General features: G+C 38.8%; 1 long non-coding RNA gene across 1 annotated transcript; it reads right to left on the bottom strand.

The window, feature by feature from the left end:
- Positions 1-13,758: 13,758 nt before the first annotated feature.
- On the bottom strand, positions 13,759-14,804 carry LOC127135142 (uncharacterized). The gene is made up of 2 exons (XR_007808435.1): positions 14,310-14,804; positions 13,759-14,194 (listed from the first exon to the last, which is right to left on the bottom strand). It is a non-coding gene; the product is annotated as an uncharacterized LOC127135142 (long non-coding RNA).
- Positions 14,805-15,466: the final 662 nt, after the last annotated feature.

Here is a 15,466-nt window from a genome sequence, read left to right as displayed (position 1 = left end):
GAAGCATGTACCTTCGGTATCGAAGCATCCATTGATTTAAGGATCAAAATCCTTGAAGTATACAGATACTCAACTTTGGTTATCAATTAGGTCAAATGAAATTGGGAAACTCGTGATCACAAGTTGATCCCGTACAAAGAGCATGTCTTGAAGTTGATTCCATACTTTGATGAAATAACTTTTAATCACATCCCTAGGAAGAGAATCAACTGGCAGATGCTCTTGCTACCTTGTCATCCATGTTCAGGGTCAAGTGGAAGAACAAAGCTCCCTTTATTCAAATTGAACACCTGGACGAACCTCTATATTGTATAGCAACTGAGGAGGATTCTGATGATAAACCTTAGTTCTATGACATCAAGATGAATGTTGAGAAACATGAGTATCCTGAGAACGCGTCTATTACAGATAAGAAGACCCTAAGAAAGCTCTCAGCCAAATTCTTATTGAGTGGGGACATGTTCTACAGAGGAAATACGTCTCGATCTTTCTCAGATGCATGGATAGACATGAAGCATACCGAATCATAATAGAAATCCATGAAGGCTCCTTTAGGACTCATTGTAGTGGGCACACAATGGCCAGAAAGGTCCTGGGGGTAGGTTACTACTAGTTGACAATGTAAGTTGATTGTTATTGCCACAAATGCCAAATTTATATAGACAAAGTGCATATACCACCAACTCCCTTGAACATCCTGTCATCACGTTGGCCTTTCGCCATGTGGGGCATAGATGTGATTGGACGCATTGAACCAACTACTTCAAACGGACATCGGTTTATCTTGGTAGCCATTAATTTCTTCACCAAATGGGTGGAGGATGCTTCTTATGCAAATGTAACCAAACAAGTGGTTGCTCGCATCCTAAAGAAGGAAGTCATTTGTCATTATGGGATTTCCAACAAGATTATTACTGAAAATGGATCAAATCTTAATAACAAGATGATGATAGAGTTATGAAAAAGCTTCAAGACCACACACCATAATTCATCACCATATCATCCCAAGATGAATAACGTTGTTGAGGCAGCAAACAAGAACATCAAGAAGATTGTTCAGAAGATGGTGAAAATGTACAAGGACTGGCATGGAATGCTACCTTTTGCTTTGCATGGATATCGTACTTCAGTATACACTTCAATTGGGGAAACCCCATTCTCTCTTGTATACGGAATGGATGTAGTGCTTCCCATCGAAGTAGAGATCCCCTCCTTGAGAATCTTAACAGATTTCAAGCTTGAAGAAGCTGAATGGGTTCAAACGAGGCTTGATCAACTCAACCTTATTGAAGAGAAGCGTATGACATCCCTTTTCCATGGTCAACTATACCAGAAGTGGCTGAATAGAGCATTTGACAAGAAGGTTCATCCTCAGAATCTCTAAGTAGGATACTTGGTGTTGAAAATGATTATGCCAATTCATACAGATTCATGGGGCAAGTGGATTTCCAACTACGAAGGACCATACATTGTAAGGAAGGTTTTCTACGGAGGAGCCTTGATTCTCTCAACTATGGATGGTGAAGACCTTGTATCCCTAATGAACACAATCGTAGTCAAAAAAACACTTCGCCTAAAAAATAGACCCGTTAAGTCGAAAACCCTAAGGGGAGATTTAGGAAAAAATGGGCATCCCAGTGGACCACAAAAAGAAAAGACCTAGGAAAAAATTATGGATAAAATCAAAATAAATGAAAAAACCCGCTAAGTTGAAAACCCTGAGGGGAAGCTTAGGCAAAAAGGGGTATCTCGATAGATTGAAAACCCGAAAGGACGTCTAGGCAAAAGTTAGGGATTTAAAAGGCAAGAGGTTATGGTTTGTCAAGAATATGTGAATCCATCACTACAATTATGGAAGCCCTAAACAGGAATAATCGGATCCGATCGTTCTCCTCGGAGGCAAAGTACAAGGAACATCAAAGGTAAAAGGGTTATAATAGAATTGGAACTTTATGGGAATCCGAGTTTTTCTCATTGCCATTGTATTTTTACCTTTTTTTACAATTACCTCTTTTAGGAATTACTTCCTCATGTAATCACCCATTCACGGGTCAATTTCTCATCAATAAAAATTTCTTTTGCCAAAAGTGCTCCTCATTTTTATTTTTCTGCTTGTTTGCAAGATGTGAATTTATTTCTAATAAACAATGCATTGAAAATTTTGGGGATAATAACAAAAGCGTCGAAACAAAACACAAAATTACTTTGATTTTGAAATGTCTAAAGGATAACCATAATTTCCAATTATCGCTTATAATGCACTAGGACACAAAATCTAAAGGTCACCTCGACCTAACAGATTACAGGAATTGTCAGTCACACAAGGTAATCAACACTCAACTTGTCTACTCAGATCAATCTTGGAGCACTAGAAGATCCAAATATGTCTCACTATTACAACAGTACCAAGAGACCAAGATGTTGGGAAGTCAACCTTTCCCATAAACAGAGATAAAGCCCAACCTCGTTTGGAACCTTTTTAAGCCTAAAGCTTAACTCGTTTGGTATCTCCAAAGCTCGGCCTCATTTGGAACATCACAAAGCCCAACCCGATTTGCATCTCCAAAGCCCAATCATACTTGTAACACCCCGATGAAATTAAGATAATTGTTTAAATTAAGTTAATATTTTATTTATTAATTTAATTAAATAATTAGAAAATTATTGGATTATTAATATTATTATTGGGATAATATTATTGGGTTTTATTATTGGAGTATATAAGTTGGAATAATAAAAAGTCCTAATTTTTGGAAAAGGGTTTTTTCACGTGAAAAAGGAAAAGAGAAGCGGCTGAAAGAGAAAGGGAAAAGAGGCAGAGCAAGAGAAGAGGAAAAGCTTGAAGCTAACGGAATTGCCGGATTTACTCAGGTAAGGGGGGTTTATCATCGTTTGATGGGTCTTATGGGATAGCATGTAATGGGTAGTGATGAACCTCGGAATTTGACTCTGATCGAAATGATATGTGATGAATTTGTGAAATATTGATGAATGAATTTGGATGATAACTGATGAAAATTCGTAGGAATTAGAGGTAGTAAGGTTAGCGATTTGGGAAGCCGAATGTGTATGATCTGTAATTGATAAAACGAACGAACATGTATGAAAATTGGACTGTAGAAGGTTGGGATTGGATAGATCTCGTAGCAGAGAAAGCCATAGCAGATCTGGGAATTCTGGGTTCTGGTCATACGCGTATGGCACTAGGCAATACGCGTATGAGATGGCTGGTACGCGTATGGATGAGGCCTTACGCGTATGAGTGAAAGAGATGATATTTTGAACGTAAAAGTGTCTCTGTTGGTACGCGTATGAGGATGTGGTACGCGTAACATACGCGTATGGGCGTGGGCATTACGCGTATGGACTTGGTCAGGTTTGGGCAATACGCGTATGGGCATAGGCAATACGCGTATGGGCAGATTTGTGATTTTCCTGAACAATGGTTGTGCAGTTTTTGGTTGTTTAGGCTGAGTGATGTACTTAGCTGAGGTATGATGTTGTAGGGATCAATTCCCGTTTTTTTGAATAGTATAGGTATTAGTAGAGTGTGCTAATACTATGATTTATTATGTGGCATGATATGATATGCTTTTGTTGATGATATGTGATGGTATACATGATGATGTGAATGTATGCATTTGTGAATAGACTATTTTATGGCTTAGAGTGTGAGCATGTGTCTATTCTTAAATTGTTGTTGATGTTGCATTGCTAGGTGATTAGCATGCATATTGTGGCCTTATGGTGGTAGCTAATTCCCATGGTGAGGAATTAGTGAGTAAATCATTGTGATTGTTGTTGTTGATGTTTGCATGCTAGGTGATTAGCGTGCATAGCATGGCCCATTTGGGGTGGTAGCTAATTCCCATGGTGAGGAATTAGTGAGTGAGTCACTATGTCTCAAATGAGTGGGACTAGTGAGCTTGGTAGCCGTGCCTGGATTTGGACGGTGAGGTTGAACTATATGTTCACAAATAGTCGGTACCGCATGCATGGAGTCTCATTGCATAATATATGTATGGCGTATAATATGAATGGATGTATTCCAATATTATACGTGTGTTTGTGTTGATGTTGAGTACGAGTATGAGTTGCATTTGTGTTGAATGTGATATTTGAGTTGATGTGCTGTTACTGAATATGTGTTTGGATTAGGGTGATGAAGTGTGTTAAATTACTTAACATGACATGATATTTTATAATACTTATTATATCGATTGAGGAACTCACCCTTACAACTGTTTTTCAGGTAACGAGCAGTGATTGAGTAGGAGCTAGTACTTGGAGTCTAGAGTAGTTCCTTAGTGGGTCATGCTCTGATAGATGTAACATCGGGAAGGGATGTTTTTAAATGTTTTTCTGTTGGTTGTGAACCATTTTACATGTAATGTGTTACATGTGTTGATTGATTTGATTTATATCCGCTGCGATTTATGCAAATGTTTATTTGATTAAATAAAGAGCATGACTGTTATTTTGGAACATGGTGTGAAGTGATCATGTGACACCCTTAACTGCATAATTACTCTGATGTTGTATTTTGATATTTAATTAAATTATTGGGGTATTTTAGAAGGGTGTTACATTAGTGGTATCAGAGCATAGTCGGTCGAGTCGAGTCGTAATTATTCTGTTTCCCCTGTACGGGATAGGTGTTGTGTAACCCTATCAGTACTTATTGTTTTAGTTTGTTGGGTTTTCAGAATAGAGATGGCTGGAAGAGGTAGAGATGATGTTGCAATTGCTGAGGCTCTGGGTATGCTAGCTGGAGTACTTGGAGGAAATCCGAATGTTGTGGGAATGGGAGCTGCTCGTCAACTGAGTGAGTTCCAGAAGAACAATCCTCCAATGTTCAAGGGAGCATACGATCCAGATGGCGCTCAGAAGTGGTTGAAGGAGATAGAGAGGATCTTCCGAGTGACTGAGTGCGCCGATAACCAGAAGGTCAGGTTCGGTACGCATATGTTGTCAGAGGAAGCTGATGATTGGTGGGTTGCTACCCGCACTGAGTTGGAAACTGCTGGGAATGCTGAGATTACTTGGGCAGTGTTCAGAGAGAGATTTCTGAGGAAGTACTTTCCAGAGGATGTCAGAGGAAAGAAAGAAATAGAATTCTTGGAATTGAAGCAGGGTAACCGGTCTGTTACTGAGTATGCTGCTAAGTTCACAGAGCTGTCAAAGTATTATACTCCCTATAGTGAGGCTACTGGGGAATTTTCCAAATGTGTGAAGTTTGAGAACGGGTTGCGTCCCGAGATCAAGCAGGCTATTGGGTATCAGCGGATCAGAGTGTTTTCTGATTTGGTTGACTGTTGCAGGATTTTTGAACAGGATTCCAAAGCCAGAGCAGAGAGCTATCAGCAAAGGGTTGATAGGAAAGGCAAGAGTCAGAATGATCGTGGAAAACCGTATGCAGCTGGCAAAGGTTTTCAGAAGCAGAGTGGGATGAAGAGGCCTAGTGGGGGAGACTCTAGTGCCCCTGCTAAGTGTTACAGATGTGGTCAGGCTGGACATCGTATCCATGAGTGTACCAGTAATGAGAAGAAGTGTTTCAAGTGTGGAAAAGGTGGTCATTTGGCTGCAGACTGCCGGTTGAAGACTGTGACTTGTTTCAACTGTGGAGAGTTGGGTCATATTAGTCCACAGTGTCCTAAGCCGAAGAAGGAGAACCAGTCGGGAGGCAAGGTCTTTGCTTTATCAGGTTCTGAGACTTCTGCAGATGATCGTTTGATCTGAGGTACGTGTTATATTAATGGCTTTCCTCTTGTAGCTATTATTGACACCGGTGCTACTCATTCTTTTATATCTTTGGATTGTGCTGTGAAACTTAAGTTAGAGATATCTGAGATGCTGGGTAGTATGGTGATTGATACTCCTGCGAAGGGTTCAGTGACTACTACTTCAGTTTGTTTGAATTGTCCTTTGAGTATTTTTGGTAGAGACTTTGGGATAGACCTTGTATGTCTTCCGTTGGTGCAGATTGATGTTATCTTGGGTATGAACTGGTTGGTGTTTAACCGAGTTTATATCAACTGTTTTGATAAGACTGTGATCTTTCCTGAGATTGAGGAAGGAAAGAGTTTGTTTCTATCAGCAAGGCAGGTGAATGAGGCAGTAACAGATGGGGCAGAGTTGTTTATGCTGTTAGCGACCTTGGAGGCTAAAGATAAACTGGTGATTGGCGATCTAGCAGTGGTGTGTGATTTTCCTGATGTGTTTCCTGAAGAAGTGAATGAATTACCACCAGAACGTGAAGTTGAGTTCTCGATTGATTTGGTACCTAGTACTAGACCGATATCGATGGCTCCGTACCGTATGTCTGCTGTTGAGTTAGCTGAATTGAAGAGTCAGCTGGAAGATCTGTTGGATAAGAAATTTATTCGTCCGAGTGTGTCACCGTGGGGTGCACCAGTGTTATTGGTTAAGAAGAAAGAAGGTACTATGAGGTTGTGTGTGGACTACAGGCAATTGAATAAAGTGACTATCAAGAATCGGTATCCTTTGCCGAGGATTGATGATTTGATGGATCAGTTAGTTGGTGCGAGTGTGTTCAGCAAAATAGATTTGAGATCTGGGTATCATCAGATACGTGTGAAAACTGAGGATATTCAGAAGACTGCTTTCAGAACGAGGTATGGACATTATGAGTATTCTGTAATGCCTTTTGGTGTGACTAATGCGCCTGGAGTATTTATGGAGTATATGAATAGGATTTTCCATCCGTACCTAGATAAGTTTGTTGTGGTGTTTATTGATGACATTTTGGTGTATTCGAAATCTGAAGAAGAGCATGCTGAGCATTTGAGAGTGGTTTTAGGAGTTCTGCGAGAAAAGAAGTTATTTGCTAAACTGTCAAAGTGTGAATTTTGGTTAGAAGAGGTTAGTTTTCTTGGTCATGTGATTTTAAGAGGTGGTGTTGCTGTTGATCCTTCTAAGATAGAAGCGGTATCTAAGTGGGAAGCTCCGAAGTCAGTTTCTGAGATAAGGAGTTTTCTTGGACTTGCAGGTTATTATAGGAAGTTCATTGAGGGATTTTCTAAGTTGGCGTTACCGTTGACGATGTTGACTAGAAAGGGGCAAGCGTTTGTTTGGGACTCAAAATGTGAAGAAGGTTTCCAAGAGTTAAAGAGAAGGTTAACTACTGCTCCTATCCTGATATTACCGAGTCCGTCGGAACTGTTTGAGGTTTACTGTGATGCTTCATTGTTGGGTTTGGGTGGTGTGTTGATGCAGAATAAGCAGGTTATAGCTTATGCTTCGAGACAGCTGAGGGTTCATGAGAGGAACTATCCGACGCACGATTTAGAGTTGGCAGCTGTGGTATTTGTTCTGAAGTTATGGAGGCATTATTTGTACGGGTCAAGATTTGAAGTTTTCAGTGACCATAAAAGTTTAAGGTATTTGTTTGATCAGAAAGAGCTGAATATGAGACAAAGGAGATGGCTAGAGTTTCTGAAGGATTATGACTTTGGTTTGAACTACCATCCGGGTAAAGCAAATATAGTGGCTGATGCATTGAGTCGGAAATCATTACATATGTCTATGTTAATGGTGAAGGAATTGGATTTGATTGAGCAGTTTAGAGACTTGAGTTTGGTGTGTGAGAGTACTCACAATAGTGTTAAATTGGGAATGTTGAAGTTAACAAGTGGTATTTTGGATGAGATTAGAGAGGGTCAGAAATCCGATATGCTTTGGGTTGATAAGTTGACTTTAGTGAATCAAGGTCAAGGTGGTGAATTCAGAGTTGATGAGAGTGGTGTTTTGAAATTTGGTAATCGGGTATGTATTCCGGATGTTACCGAACTTAAGAAGAGTATCCTGGAGGAAGGACATCGTAGTGGCCTGAGTATTCATCCTGGAGCTACAAAGATGTATCATGATTTGAAGAAGCTATTTTGGTGGCCGGGAATGAAAAGAGAAATTGCGAGTTTTGTTTATTCTTGTTTGACTTGCCAGAAGTCAAAGATTGAGCATCAGAAGCCGTCTGGGCTAATGCAACCGTTGGCGATTCCAGAGTGGAAGTGGGACAGTATCAGTATGGATTTTGTTTCTGGTTTACCGAGGACAATTAAGAATTTTGAAGCCATTTGGGTGATAGTTGACCGATTGACGAAGTCGGCTCATTTCATTCCGATCAGAATGGATTATCCGTTAGAGAAATTAGCCGAGTTGTATATTGAGAAGATTGTAAGTTTGCATGGTATTCCGTCGAGTATTGTTTCGGACAGAGATCCTAGATTTACATCGAAGTTCTGGGAAGGTTTGCAGAAGGCTTTGGGAACTAAGCTGAGATTGAGTTCTGCATATCATCCGCAGACTGATGGTCAGACTGAGAGGACGATTCAGTCACTAGAGGATCTTTTGAGAGCTTGTGTTTTGGAAAAATGAGGTGCTTGGGATTGTTATTTACCTTTGATTGAGTTTACCTACAACAATAGTTTTCATTCGAGCATTGGTATGGCACCGTTTGAAGCTTTGTATGGTAGGAGATGTCGGACACCTTTATGTTGGTATGAGTCCGGTGAGAGTGTTGTGGTTGGACCGGAGATTGTTCAACAAACTACGGACAAGATTAAGATGATTCAGGAGAAGATGAGAATTGCTCAGAGTCGTCAGAAGAGTTATCATGACAAGAGGAGGAAGTCACTTGAGTTCCAAGAGGGAGATCATGTGTTCCTTCGTGTTACTCCGATAACTGGAGTTGGTCGAGCTTTGAAGTCGAAGAAGTTGACACCTCGATTTATTGGTCCCTACCAGGTTTTAGAAAGGATAGGAGAGGTAGCCTATCGTATCGCTTTACCGCCGTCGCTTGCGAATTTGCATGAGGTTTTTCATGTGTCTCAGTTGAGGAGGTACATTCATGATCCGTCACATGTAGTCCAAGTAGATGATGTACAGGTGAGAGATAACCTGACTGTTGAAACATCACCTATGAGGATCGAGGATCGAGAGTTGAAGCAGTTGCGGGGTAAAGAGATCGCCTTGGTGAAGGTAGCGTGGGGAGGACCAGCAGGTGGCAATGTGACTTGGGAACTTGAGAGTCAGATGAAGGAGTCTTATCCTGAGTTGTTCACCTGAGGTATGTTTTCGAGGACGAAAACTCTTTTAGTGGGGGAGAGTTGTAACACCCCGATGAAATTAAGATAATTGTTTAAATTAAGTTAATATTTTATTTATTAATTTAATTAAATAATTAGAAAATTATTGGATTATTAATATTATTATTGGCATAATATTATTGGGTTTTATTATTGGAGTATATAAGTTGGAATAATAAAAAGTCCTAATTTTTGGAAAAGGGTTTTTTCACGTGAAAAAGGAAAAGAGAAGCGGCTGAAAGAGAAAGGGAAAAGAGGCAGAGCAAGAGAAGAGGAAAAGCTTGAAGCTAACGGAATTGCCGGATTTACTCAGGTAAGGGGGGTTTATCATCGTTTGATGGGTCTTATGGGATAGCATGTAATGGGTAGTGATGAACCTCGGAATTTGACTCTGATCGAAATGATATGTGATGAATTTGTGAAATATTGATGAATGAATTTGGATGATAACTGATGAAAATTCGTAGGAATTAGAGGTAGTAAGGTTAGCGATTTGGGAAGCCGAATGTGTATGATCTGTAATTGATAAAACGAACGAACATGTATGAAAATTGGACTGTAGAAGGTTGGGATTGGATAGATCTCGTAGCAGAGAAAGCCATAGCAGATCTGGGAATTCTGGGTTCTGGTCATACGCGTATGACACTAGGCAATACGCGTATGAGATGGCTGGTACGCGTATGGATGAGGCCTTACGCGTATGAGTGAAAGAGATGATATTTTGAACGTAAAAGTGTCTCTGTTGGTACGCGTATGAGGATGTGGTACGCGTAACATACGCGTATGGGCGTGGGCATTACGCGTATGGACTTGGTCAGGTTTGGGCAATACGCGTATGGGCATAGGCAATACGCGTATGGGCAGATTTGTGATTTTCCTGAACAATGGTTGTGCAGTTTTTGGTTGTTTAGGCTGAGTGATGTACTTAGCTGAGGTATGATGTTGTAGGGATCAATTCCCGTTTTTTTTAATAGTATAGGTATTAGTAGAGTGTGCTAATACTATGATTTATTATGTGGCATGATATGATATGCTTTTGTTGATGATATGTGATGGTATACATGATGATGTGAATGTATGCATTTGTGAATAGACTATTTTATGGCTTAGAGTGTGAGCATGTGTCTATTCTTAAATTGTTGTTGATGTTGCATTGCTAGGTGATTAGCATGCATATTGTGGCCTTATGGTGGTAGCTAATTCCCATGGTGAGGAATTAGTGAGTAAATCATTGTGATTGTTGTTGTTGATGTTTGCATGCTAGGTGATTAGCGTGCATAGCATGGCCCATTTGGGGTGGTAGCTAATTCCCATGGTGAGGAATTAGTGAGTGAGTCACTATGTCTCAAATGAGTGGGACTAGTGAGCTTGGTAGCCGTGCCTGGATTTGGACGGTGAGGTTGAACTATATGTTCACAAATAGTCGGTACCGCATGCATGGAGTCTCATTGCATAATATATGTATGGCGTATAATATGAATGGATGTATTCCAATATTATACGTGTGTTTGTGTTGATGTTGAGTACGAGTATGAGTTGCATTTGTGTTGAATGTGATATTTGAGTTGATGTGCTGTTACTGAATATGTGTTTGGATTAGGGTGATGAAGTGTGTTAAATTACTTAACATGACATGATATTTTATAATACTTATTATATCGATTGAGGAACTCACCCTTACAACTGTTTTTCAGGTAACGAGCAGTGATTGAGTAGGAGCTAGTACTTGGAGTCTAGAGTAGTTCCTTAGTGGGTCATGCTCTGATAGATGTAACATCGGGAAGGGATGTTTTTAAATGTTTTTCTGTTGGTTGTGAACCATTTTACATGTAATGTGTTACATGTGTTGATTGATTTGATTTATATCCGCTGCAATTTATGCAAATGTTTATTTGATTAAATAAAGAGCATGACTGTTATTTTGGAACATGGTGTGAAGTGATCATGTGACACCCTTAACTGCATAATTACTCTGATGTTGTATTTTGATATTTAATTAAATTATTGGGGTATTTTAGAAGGGTGTTACAATACTTGACGCCCATATTAAGTCCTCCCCCTAAACAAAGATAAAGCCCAACCAGCTTGGCATTTCAGAAGCCTAATCATACTTGGAGCCCATATTAAATCCTTCTTCCATCTAAGCATAAACTTTATTTGGCCACTTCCATTAAGCCTAAACTTTGTTTATCCCTTTCTTCCATTTAAACCCATAAGTTATTTGGCCACTCCCATTAAGCCTAAACTTTGTTTAGCCCCTTCTTCCATTTAAGCCCAAACTTTGTTTGGCCATTTCCAATTAGCCTAAACTTTGCTTAACCCATTCTTCTATTTAAGCCCAAAATTTGTTTGGCCACTTCCATTAAGCCTAAACTTTGTTTATCACATTCTTCCATTTAAGTCTAAACTTTGTTTGACCACTTCCATTAAGCCTAAACTTTGTTTAGACCCTTCTTCCATTTAAGCCCAAACTTTGTTGACCACTTCCACTAAGCCTAAACTTTATTTAGCCCCTTCTTCCATTTAAGCCCAAACTTTGTTTGGCCACTTCCATTAAGCCTAAACTTTATTTAGCCCCTTCTTCTATTTAATCTCAAACTTTGTTTGACCACTTCTATTAAGCCTAAACTCTGTTTAGCCTCTTCTTCTATTTAAGACCAAACTTTGTTTGACCACTTCCATCAAGCCTAAACTTTGTTTAGCCACTTCTTCCATTTAAGCCCAAACTTTATTTGGCCACTTCCATTAAGTCTAAACTTTGTTTAGCCCCTTCTTTCATTTAAACCCAAACTTTGTTTGACCACTTCCATTAAGCCTAAAATTTGTTTAGCCCCTTATCCCATTTAAGCCCAAACTTTATTTGGCCACCTCCTTAAAGTCCAAACTTTTTTTGGCCACCTCCTTAAAGCCCAAACTTTGTTTGACCACATCCTTAATGCCTAAACTTTGTTTAGCCCTCTCTATAAAGCCTAAACTTTTTTTATCCCTCACCGTAAACCCTAAACTTTGTTTAGCCCTATCTCCTTTCAAGCCCAACTTACTTGGCACCTATCAACGCCCAATCCTGATTGGCGAACCATAAAGTCCAGCTACACTGCCATTCCGCATATAGTAATTATAATTACATAACATTACATCTCCAAAAACACGTGTAGCATATCCATCAACAGGGAGAATTACGCCATAAAAAATCAAACATGCATCCCTAACGTGAGCTTGATTCAAGCCTTTCTTAGAAGCACATACAAAGCCTCGGCTGGTACAATATACCTCTGAAGAGAATATTAACCATACAAGTTCCCAGTTGATATTTCCAGCAAGTTCCCCATAAAGTCCAACTTCGATTGATACCCTTTTAAAGCCCAGTACCCGCCTGGCCAATCATTTTAAAACCTAGTTCCCGTCTGGCCAACATTTTGAAGCCAAATTCTCGTATGAAGAATCGTTTTAAAGACAAGTTCCCATCTGGCCAACATTTCAAAACCCAATTCTCATCCGGTAGCCAGTTCTCGTTTGGTCTCTCTTTCAAAAGTCCAGTTCATGTCTGGCAAACCACTTTAAAGTCCAATTTTTGTTTGGCAAATCATTTCAAAATCCAGTTCCCGTCTGGCGATTCATTTCGAAGCCTAGTTCCTGTCTAGCCAATCATTCAAGAGCCTAGTTCCCATCTGGGAAACCATCTTCAATATCTTTTACAAATTTCCTCTTCACGCCTTTACTTGTCTTTCGCAAGTCTCCTATACCTTTTGTAGCGAAAAATCTTATCATTTCCCAACAAAGTCCCACTTACCCTGGTGTAACCTTGCGGGAATATCTCCACCTTGAAATCCTAATTGTGGATGCTCATCATTGGTGATTCATCTATTGATCTTACTTTGAGCTTAAAACCCTAGTTTAGGGGTTTTCATCATTGGAGACTTTCTTATGGAGCATCATGCTTGATTCAGAGACCTAAACTGAAGGGGCATGCCTCATGAAACCCTAATCAGGGAATATTGGGTCCTGATATGCCTTGTGGCTTGACTTGTCACCTTGTGCTTATTGGACACCCTAATCCATTAGGGAGAAGCTCTTGACCATCATGTCCACTTGTTTGGGATCTCATTTGGCCCAAAGGCTTGTTCAGACAACCATCCATATGGTGATTTCAAGATTCATAGGTCTTCGATTCATGCTTACATCAGTGCATTGGTCTTTTTTTCCTTGATTTTTCATTTGATCCATTATGATTCAATCCATTATAAGATATCATTGTGGGTCCATCTAAGCATTTTATCAGGCTCATTCATATGACTTTGAACATGTATTATGGTTTCAGGTCATTATTCATCCATACGTTGTTTTACACAAGTCCGTTTTACATAAGAAAACCCTAGTCTAAAACCTACCGTTGACTCTGGTCAACTGTTAACTTTTTGATGATTTTTTTCCATTTTATAGGTCATTTTGTTCATGTCATCTTTTTTAACAAACCAATCCATATCGTTTTTGCTACTAACTTTTAATCCAAATTGTGTTTGTTCCACATTTCTAATTACAATCCATAACATAGTGCATAACCACTAATTCAAACCATTCATATTTAATCCATTCTATTCAATATATATTCAAATCCATAAATAAGATTTCCATAACATTCAAGCATTCATTCAAATTAAACACAATTTCCAACCATTCATTAACTTTCAATAATACATTCAAGTTTCAAACTACAACTTTCCATTACAATTTTACAAACCAAATCCAAATGTCCAAACCAAAATTAATAACCTCCCAATCTATTTTTTCTAAGTCAGCTGCACCTAAATATGACGCGTTCATTAGCACCTATATCCTGCAAATGTTCTCAGTAACACTGCATTCTGCAAGATTTCTCATAATAGGCATATGACAAAAAATTTAACCTGCAAAACTAATTCAATGTGCAGTTCATGACAGAAATACAGGAAAAACGTGCCCTGCCAAACCAATGAATGAAGGAAAATATAGGAAATTCAAACCAGTATCCACCTGCATAACTCACAAAAAGCATTTAGACTAAGCAGAACCATCCATTCAAAACACGCAAGCGAGAGCTCTATTAACAGTACCTGCAAGTTGCATTCAACACAACATAAAATTGGGTACTACCATAGCAGAAACCAACACATACAGAGAATCTCTAACTCACTAACTAAATCTAAATTGACAGCTAACACTACTAACCTCTAACTGATTTTTTTCATTTCAAAGCAATTTGAGGAGAATTTCAGAAGCATTTAAGGTGAGTTTCTAACAAACTTTGATTCGAAAACGGAGGAAGGAGAAGGAAGTCGATACTTCTTTTATCGCCACCGCGTCAAGTCCAATGAGTTTTTTGCTTCAATACATTTATCTCGATTTCGTGATGCCGTTGCAATTTAGCTTCGATCCGGTGAAGTGAAGATTCCGGCGTCCTCGAGCTTGTGTTGAGTATGCGTCTCCGGTGGACCTAGTTCGCGTTGGCGTTTCATTTTTCTTGTTGATTATTTGAACATTCAAATTGATGATGAGGAGAAGAGTGATGCCGTACGTGCAAAATCTTCTTTGGATAAGCTTTTCCTGTTTCCGTTTCAGCTGATACGAAGTGTGAAGGAATGAAGATGCGTTTCTTTACGTTTCAAATCTTGGTTGTTTGGGCCTAAGGCCCAAACGAGCTCTTTCTCTTCTATCTCACCACCAATTTAGGCCTGCACCCTCTACTCCATTAGTTTATCTTAATTTATGTTTAATCTCAATTATTAATTAATTGTGCTTAGTTAATTCTGATTAAAATCTTGATTTCTGACTATTATGTTATTTTTTTGCATAAATTAATTTGTTTAATTAGGATTAGGATAATCAAGCTTAGGTTAATTTCCTCCATGTAATATCCTATTAATTTTAATTAGTATTAAGTTCTAATTAATTTTGATTAAATCTTGATTGTTAATTGTGCATAATTAGATATTAGACTTAGGTTAATTTTTAGATTGGCCTGATTTTATCTCATGACATTATTAGATGTACATAGAATCAATTAGGTTTAGTTAATTTTGATTAGGTTTTAATTGTTAGAAATTAATTCAATATTTACCTAATTGACCAAGTTTATGCATATTGACTATTTTGCCCATAGGCAGGAAAATCCAGATTTTTGAATGATCCCCTAACTTAGGGTTACTTAGAATCATCTGATTTATTAGTTGATTAATTCATTAGGTGGTTGTACATAACCCTGTTGATTTCCATAAATCCCATTGATTAGTGTTGATCAAAGGTCATTTTGGTCAACCAAATCCCTTGCATCGTGCTTAAATCCCCAAGCCTATTAAAGTGACAAAGACCATTAATTACTTGATAGG

The sequence above is a fragment of the Lathyrus oleraceus genome, chromosome 4, assembly GCF_024323335.1.
Source record: "Lathyrus oleraceus cultivar Zhongwan6 chromosome 4, CAAS_Psat_ZW6_1.0, whole genome shotgun sequence".
NCBI classification, from domain to species: domain Eukaryota; kingdom Viridiplantae; phylum Streptophyta; class Magnoliopsida; order Fabales; family Fabaceae; genus Lathyrus; species Lathyrus oleraceus.
The sequence above is the reverse complement of the archived record's forward strand: the minus strand, read 5'-3'. Positions and strand labels throughout refer to the sequence as shown.